This window comes from Durio zibethinus, chromosome 16, assembly GCF_047325235.1.
Source record: "Durio zibethinus cultivar Kanyao isolate XHJ-2024 chromosome 16, ASM4732523v1, whole genome shotgun sequence".
Taxonomy (NCBI): Eukaryota; Viridiplantae; Streptophyta; class Magnoliopsida; order Malvales; family Malvaceae; genus Durio; species Durio zibethinus.
The window spans coordinates 4651519-4659127 of record NC_143177.1 but is presented as its reverse complement, the minus strand read 5'-3'; the positions used below and the strand labels follow the sequence as shown (position 1 = coordinate 4659127).

Genomic DNA, 7609 nt, shown 5'->3' with positions numbered 1-7609 from the left:
ACCATGGTGAACCTTCCATAACTTTTTTTTTATCGATTATTATTGAAAACTTAATAAAAAAGATATTGTCCTCTAGATCTGCAATCTTTATTGCCTTTGCTAATCTCTAAATAAGTTTAAGTGTTCCTTTCATTGCCTCTTTGTTAAAAGGGCATTTTGTGAGAAGTTTCCCAACCAACCATACTTTTTTAATTTGGGTCTATTTCCTAAATCAACCATATCTGTTTCCTAATAGTCTTTCTCTTCTTTAATTAACTTTAAATACTGCCATAAAACTTCTAGTTCATTCTCCATCCCCTCTTTCTTCTACAAACTAGACACTTATGTGTTAGAGGTATTTGATGATCAAAAAAGTATAATGTTATTTTCACCTTTCAAAGCTTTCAATAGACAATCAGGGGTATCTTTGTCATTTGTGTCGACATGATATGTTAAGTCGATTTGACATAATCAGTGTCACCTTAGCTCGGCCTTATCCTAATTATCCCTTATGGTCTCCTTTAGCTTACCTATAAATATGATGACTCAAGCATCATAAAGGTAAGTTCATTCCATTCATTTCTCTCTCTTTCCTACTTTTTCATTTTTTTTCTAATATGATCTTTACTAACTTGCATGTTGGAGTACAAAAGCAAAGAATACCATCTACCTTTGCCTTTAACCATCATTCTTTTATGCATTCATAGGAATACTAGGTCGAAGCTCAGCATCAACATTTGGTATGCCAGGTAAGGGATCTCGTATTAGCAAAGAATAAAATAATGCCACCAAAAAAAAAAACCCTAGAGGAAGAAAAAAAAGCTCAACCAAAAGAGCTTAGATCTAAAATACCTTTTGTTAAAGGTCTAATTTGACAAAACAGCTTGGCCAAAGAGTTCGAACTCAACTCAACTAAAAGAGCTCGAATCTATAAAATACCTTTATAAAAGACCAATTCAACCAAATAACTCAACCAAAAGAGCTCATTTCGACCACCTCAGTCAAAGAGTTTATCTCGATAAATTACTTACATGAAAGCTTGGTTGGGTCACCTCAATCAAAGAGCTTAGCTTGGCCAAAAAAGCTTACCTTGGTCAAAGAACTGATCTTGACCACTTTGGTTAAAAAACTTATCTCAATAAATTACTTACATAAAAGCTTGGCCACTTCAGCCAAAGTGATTAACTTGGCCAAAAGGACTTAACTTGATCAAAAAAGCTCATCTCGGCTACCTCAGTCAAAGAGCTTATCTTGATAAATTGCTTACATAAAAGCTTGGCTGGGCCACATCGACTAAAGTGATTAACTTGGCCAAAAGAGTTCACCTTAATCAAAAGAGCTCATCTCGGTCACCTCGATCAAATAAATCATCTCGATAAATTGCTTACTTAAAGGCTTGGCTGGGCTACCTCAACCAAAATGATTAGCTTGGCTAAAATAGCTTAGCTTGATCAAAAGAGTTTATCTTGACCACCTTAGTCAAAAGAGCTCATCTTGATCCTCTCAGTCAAAAAGCTCATATTGGTAAATTGCCTACATAAAAGCTTAGCTGAGGGCACATCGGCCAAAATGATTAGCTTGGCCAAATAAGGTGTTTTATTTTTTAACAGAACTCATTTAAAGTTGAATCTCATTCTCCTGTTATAATAAGATTTTAAGTTTAATTTTTTTAAAATTAAATAATATTAAAATGTTAATATTTTACAATAAATAAAAATTGTTTTTGAACAATTGCTTGTCACATGACATCTATGGAATTGACATGTGGTGACATTTTCTAAAATATTTTTTTTTTAGATTTTGAAAAGAAAAAATTTTAAAAAAAATGTGAGATCTAGAAGAATGAAAAAAAAAAGATACTATTCAAGTAAACATCACTTTATCTAATTTTGTACATCTAAGTCTAAATTTAACTTTTAAACTTAATTTAAATAAATAACATATATTTAATTAATATTAATTATTATTGGTATATAGATGTAGTCAAAATGATTTTAATGCTTATATTCAGCGTTTAGATTCTAAAAATACTATACTATGAACGTTTGATAACATAAACATTAATATTTTTTTATCACAAATATTAATATATAAAATATATATTAATTACACCAACACAAACTTCATGATGTAAATGATGTAATTTACAGCATTTTTATATACATAATGCAAACATATAATAGCTTTATATAATCTTATAATTATCTAACATTAATGCAAATATATAATGCATTCTTACAACAATAATAATAATAATTCATAACCCGGTACTTCCTAATTGGGCCGCTCAGCCCGTGAAATCCAAATTTGTAAATACTGAAATATTATGTAATTATTATTTGTTAAGTGGAACCTTAAACTAGTACGTCTCTTTCCCCTACGAGTCCACGGCCACTAACTTTTTTTTTTTTTTTTTTTTGATAAATGCAACCACTAAACTGAACGGTCGATTACATTAAGAAAAAAAGCCATTAACCCAAAAATTTTGAAAAATAATGTTTCAACGTTACCACTTGCAACCCGTTAGCCAACCCATCTTTTGCCCATTTCTATATTTTCCCTCTCCTTTCAAATTTCTCTCATTCTCTCGCCCTCTCCAACCCTAGAAAGTCGAAATCTTTAAACAAACAAATCCAAGGAAAAGCAAAATATTATTTAACTCTAAATGCAAGATTTTGTTGGATCGGTTCGCCGATCCTTAGTCTTTAGGTCTTCGACGTCCGGCGACGATGGCGGTGGAGGGCTTGAAGGCTTTGTTGAGAATATTGGCGCCGGTATTCGCAGATTGCGAATTGGCTTGTTTGCTAAGCCGCCGGCGCCGCCCGCCCTTCGCCAGTTAAAAAAAGGGATGGTCCGCCGATCCGGTGGCGAAAAGGCGAGTTGATTGGCTGCGGCGCGTTTGGTCGTGTTTATATGGGAATGAATCTTGACTCGGGCGAGTTACTAGCAGTTAAACAGGTGAGTTTACTGTCAATTGAGAGCTTAATCATTTTGCTTTTATTTTTAAATTTTTGTTATTTTTATTATATTTTTGTGGGTGTAGGTTTTGATTGCGGCAAATGCTTCAAAGGAAAAAAAAACGCAGGTAAAACTGGGATTTAAAAAAAAAAAATCTTTTGAAAGCGAGGTTAAAACTATCAACTTAAGAAAACAGCCACCATTTTTTGTTTTTTAATTGAATTGATTCTTGATAGGCTTATATTAGAGATCTTGAAGAGGAAGTGAAGCTACTACAGAATCTATCACATCCAAGCATAGTTGTAAGTATGGTTTTTGTAGTTTTATTTGAATTTAGATGTGGGTAATTCATAAATTATTATTTGCTATATTTTGCTTGTTAGAGATATTTGGGTACCGCAAGAGAGGACGATTCATTGAATATTCTATGGAGTTTGTACCGGGAGGATCCATTTCCTCACTTTTGGGAAAGTTTGGATCTTTCCCTGAGTCCGTAAGTTATTGTTTTGAGCTTAAATTTTAGAATGTTTGGTGTTTTCCCTTTCCATGAGCCTATGGTGATCTTATTTTACTTATTTATTTCCTGAAAAACAGGTTGTAAGAATGTATACGAAACAACTTTTGTTGGGACTGGAATATTTTCACAAGAATAGAATTGTTCATAGGGACATCAAGGTACTCCATAGTTTTTCATAGAGAACTGTTATGTTTGCACAAGTGTTTGTGATTGGAAGTTGTACTTTATATTCAGGGGGCAAACATTCTTGTCGACAACAAGGGGTGCATCAAAATTGCAGACTTCGGTGCATCCAAGAAAGTTGCCGTGTAAGAAAACTAATTTTCCTTCTTTTCTACCCTTAATACTAAAAGTTCTTTTATTTTTTAATTTATAATGGTGGCCTTTTGCTTTTTCAGGCTACAATAAATGGTGCCAAGTCAATGAAGGGAACTCCGTATTGGATGGCTCATGAAGTTATTCTTCAAACTGGGCATAGTTTGTAAGAAAATCATGTACCTTCGTGCTTATAGATTATCACACTTTTCCAAATTTGCATTGAGACTGGATTAGGATGGTTACGTTTCTATAATCAAGATTTCTTTGTTTTTCCTCTCTAAAAAGGTTCTCCTTTGAGATTTACCAACTAAAAGGTCTAAGAGATCAGCTGCTAGAATCTTTTTCATGTGTTGGCAAATTCTTTATTTTTTGAAACAAAAATGAGTAAACAATATAAGCAGCTTAAGATAAATCATTCCAAAATTCTCCTTTTCCTAATCTGAGAAATATAGTTGTGCAACATATATTTGCTTCTTCATTAAAAGAATAAACTAAATTCATGCTTATAGTCCTTGCTATCTGATCTTAGGAGTTTACTTATTTTGGACTTCACTTCATAGTTCTGCTGATATATGGAGTGTCGGATGTACTGTGATTGAGATGGCTACTGGAAAGCCCCCATGGAGCCAACAGTATCAGGAGGTATGTACTGGAAGCTGCTAGAAAGCCTTCATAAGTATGATTTATAAGAATAATCTAATTGTAGACTGGATTTGGCATTTAATTCTTTCTTTGTTTAAGGACTGAACTGGTGTTTCTTTCAGGTTGCTACTCTCTTCCACATAGGGACAACTAAATCTCATCCACCAATCCCTGAGCATCTCTCCTTCGAGGCTAAGGACTTTTTGTTGAAATGCTTACAGAAGTACATTCTTGATATCTATTTTTCTGTATTTTTATAGTTTTGTGTTTTCTTTATCCATTCTTTGTTTCTTAGAAAGGCCAACAAAGTAGTTGGGTCATGAATGAATTGTTTGATATATAAACTTCAAGAAAGTTTTTTCTGAGAGTTATGATTTTGTTATAATCAATTCTTATAATTTTCGGTGCCAGGGAACCAGGATTGAGACCTAGTGCATCAGACTTGCTGCAGGTAATTTGAAATCATTGACCATTTTTTGCCTTAATTCTTCACAGAACAGTCATAAACCGGTTATAGTACATGCATTTAACCATGGACATGATTATATATGTAGAATTCGGCTCACTCATAGTTTATTGTCTTTATCTAAATATATACAGCACCCTTTTGTCACTGGGAACTATCAGGAACCTCATCTAGTGTTTCATAGCTCAATTATGGTAAGTCTGATTGCATTTATCTTTATTAGTTTGCTCTTTCTATTCTTTTGACCTTTTTGATCAATTATCAGGAAGCTGAAAGTCCGGTGATGACATCTGGGATAAACCTGAGGAGCTCATACGTGTCTCAAATTCATGTATAATGTTTATTTATTTTTTTCTATTTTAGGGTTGAATTTAATGCTGCAAATTAAAATTGATGTCACAGCATAAACTCTAAGATCAGGTCAACCTGCACAGGTTTAAAGGATGTTTGTGAAATGGGTAGTAGGAGGTTCTCTACGGTATATCCTGGGAAGTTTTCGGAACCAAGATCCTATTGGAGGGCAAGCAGTTGTGATGATGACATGTGTCAGATAGATGATAAAGATGATATTGAATTTGGTGCTTCAGTAAAGTTCAACTCTGTTTTAGCATATGCTGACTTGAATAAAGTAATCAGCCGTTCTTGGAAATCCCTATCCTGTTCAGATGCTTATAATTAGCCTAAATAAAAAGGCTTAATTATTTATATGCACCAGAGTTTTAATCCCATGTGTGAACCCACCAAAGACTGGCCTTGCAAATTCGATCAAAGTTCTGAGCTAAGGGGAATTGCAGTAAACTTGTCTTTGGGTGAAACATTGGAAGCTGCTGGCACTCCTGGAATGACTGGTAAGGAGAAGGATTTTACTTTTCCATGTGGACCTCCAGCAGCTGATGATGATGAAGTTACAGAGTCAAAAATTAGAGCCTTCCTGGATGAAAAGGTATGATTTACTTTACAAATACAATTCTTATTTCTTTTGTGGATGAGTGACAGGATCATCTTTAAGGCTTTGCTTGGTGGGAAGGATGGAAAACTTGTTAATCTAATGGTTAAAATTCATAACCACTTTCCTACTTTGTAGCTAAATCATTAGATTAACAAGTTTTCCATGTTTATCACTTTCCATCTTTCCTACCAAGCAAAGGCTAGAAGCTGATTCTGTACTATTATTTAACCAGGCTGTAGAACTGAAGAAGATGCAATCTCCTCTATATGAAGAGTTTTACAACACATTGAGTGGAAGTCCTCTGACTCCTGTTGGAACTGCTAATGGTGAAAATATTTTGAGCTTACCTCCTAAAAGCAGGTCACCTAAGCGGCTGCCAAGCAGAAGACTCTCTGCTGTTGATGGTGCTGCCAACATAACTAGCCCAAAGATTCATTCCCATCATTTGTCAAAGACTGCTGTTGTTCATGATCGGACTTTGCAAGAAATTCAGCCACTTTCTGTTGTGGAAAGGAAAGGGCATCCTCTCAATGCTCAGCAGGAAATATTTAGTCCTAGGTTTGTTAATACTTCTTTGAGGTCTGCTTTAGCTTATCTCCGCTAGCAAAAACGTTCGTCCCATTCTCTAATCGGAGAATGACATTGCAGCATGAGCCTTTCTGAGAGACAAAGGATATGGAAAGAAGAGCTTGAAAGAAAGCGAGGCAAGTTCTGTTTTTGTGCTCGTTATTTGAAATTCATTTAAGCTTATTAAGAAATGTGATTACTGTGTTTGAAACTTTAAACTGAATTTAGCCCTTTCTCAATTCTTTTGCATCATTCATGGTGAGGTAATGATAAGGGTGTGTGCCTTATGCTAAATAAGGGAATCATGAGTTCATAATGGTCTAGTTCCTGTGTGTTTGGCGTGAGTCAAATTCAATTATGTTTCTCCATGACTTAGTCATGTTTTGATAGTTAAAGAATGGGCCCCTGTTGTATTTTCCCTTGGCTAATATGACATTGTGCTTGTTCCATGTTTAGTTAAAGCTCATATGCGATCAGACAAGTTATACCCTTTTAGACATATAAAGAGCAAAATGTGTTTTGCAGAGATGCTGCGCCTCGCAGGTGTTGGGGGGAAAACATCATCTCCAAATGATAAGTTTCTAATTCGACAAAGAGAACAAATATGGTTTGCATTTCCTGGCAAGTAAATGTATGTAACTTACCTGTACTTTTGTTAGCGCCTAATGGAAAAAAAATACCATTCCATTGGGACTGTTCATTTCTGTATTCTATTTTTGGTGAGCATGGTGCCCAGTAATTTGTAGTGGTCACACTTTTATACATATGCATGAGTAGCTGGTAGTATAATCTTCTTTCTGCCTGCTGTATCATGCCTTTGTTCAGCAAAAGAAATCTAGTATAAGCATTTCATTTTGCTTTTATCTTTTTTCCTTTTCCACTTCTTTAAATTGGTCTGTCATATATTTTACTAAGGAGTTGTTTGGTTTTGAGAGATCTTAGATTCGGGAGAGTGTGATACCTAAAAAAGTTTGATATTTGGGATTTTGTTTGATTTTTAGAATATCTTGTAATCAATTTCACTTGTTTGATTGGAAGATTCTTGGTTTATTAATTCATATATAATTATCATAATTTTCTTGACAAGTTGTAGGCAATCTTTTATTTTGTTTTAATAAAAAAAATCCAAATGACAAATAATACTTTTACAAGCAAATGAGAAGAAAGATTTTAATTTTTTTAATTAAATATATTTAATTACAACATTTAACTA

At 34.1% G+C, this 7609-nt stretch overlaps 1 pseudogene across 1 annotated transcript; it reads left to right on the top strand.

The window, feature by feature from the left end:
• Positions 1-2404: 2404 nt before the first annotated feature.
• LOC111291257 (mitogen-activated protein kinase kinase kinase NPK1-like) lies at positions 2405-7263 on the top strand (annotated as a pseudogene). Its single transcript, XR_016328593.1, has 17 exons — positions 2405-2937; positions 3023-3064; positions 3174-3239; positions 3321-3430; positions 3532-3612; positions 3689-3760; positions 3853-3935; positions 4333-4414; positions 4537-4637; positions 4826-4865; positions 5015-5074; positions 5146-5192; positions 5283-5508; positions 5596-5823; positions 6062-6387; positions 6478-6533; positions 6922-7263. The product of XR_016328593.1 is annotated as a mitogen-activated protein kinase kinase kinase NPK1-like (transcript).
• Positions 7264-7609: the final 346 nt, after the last annotated feature.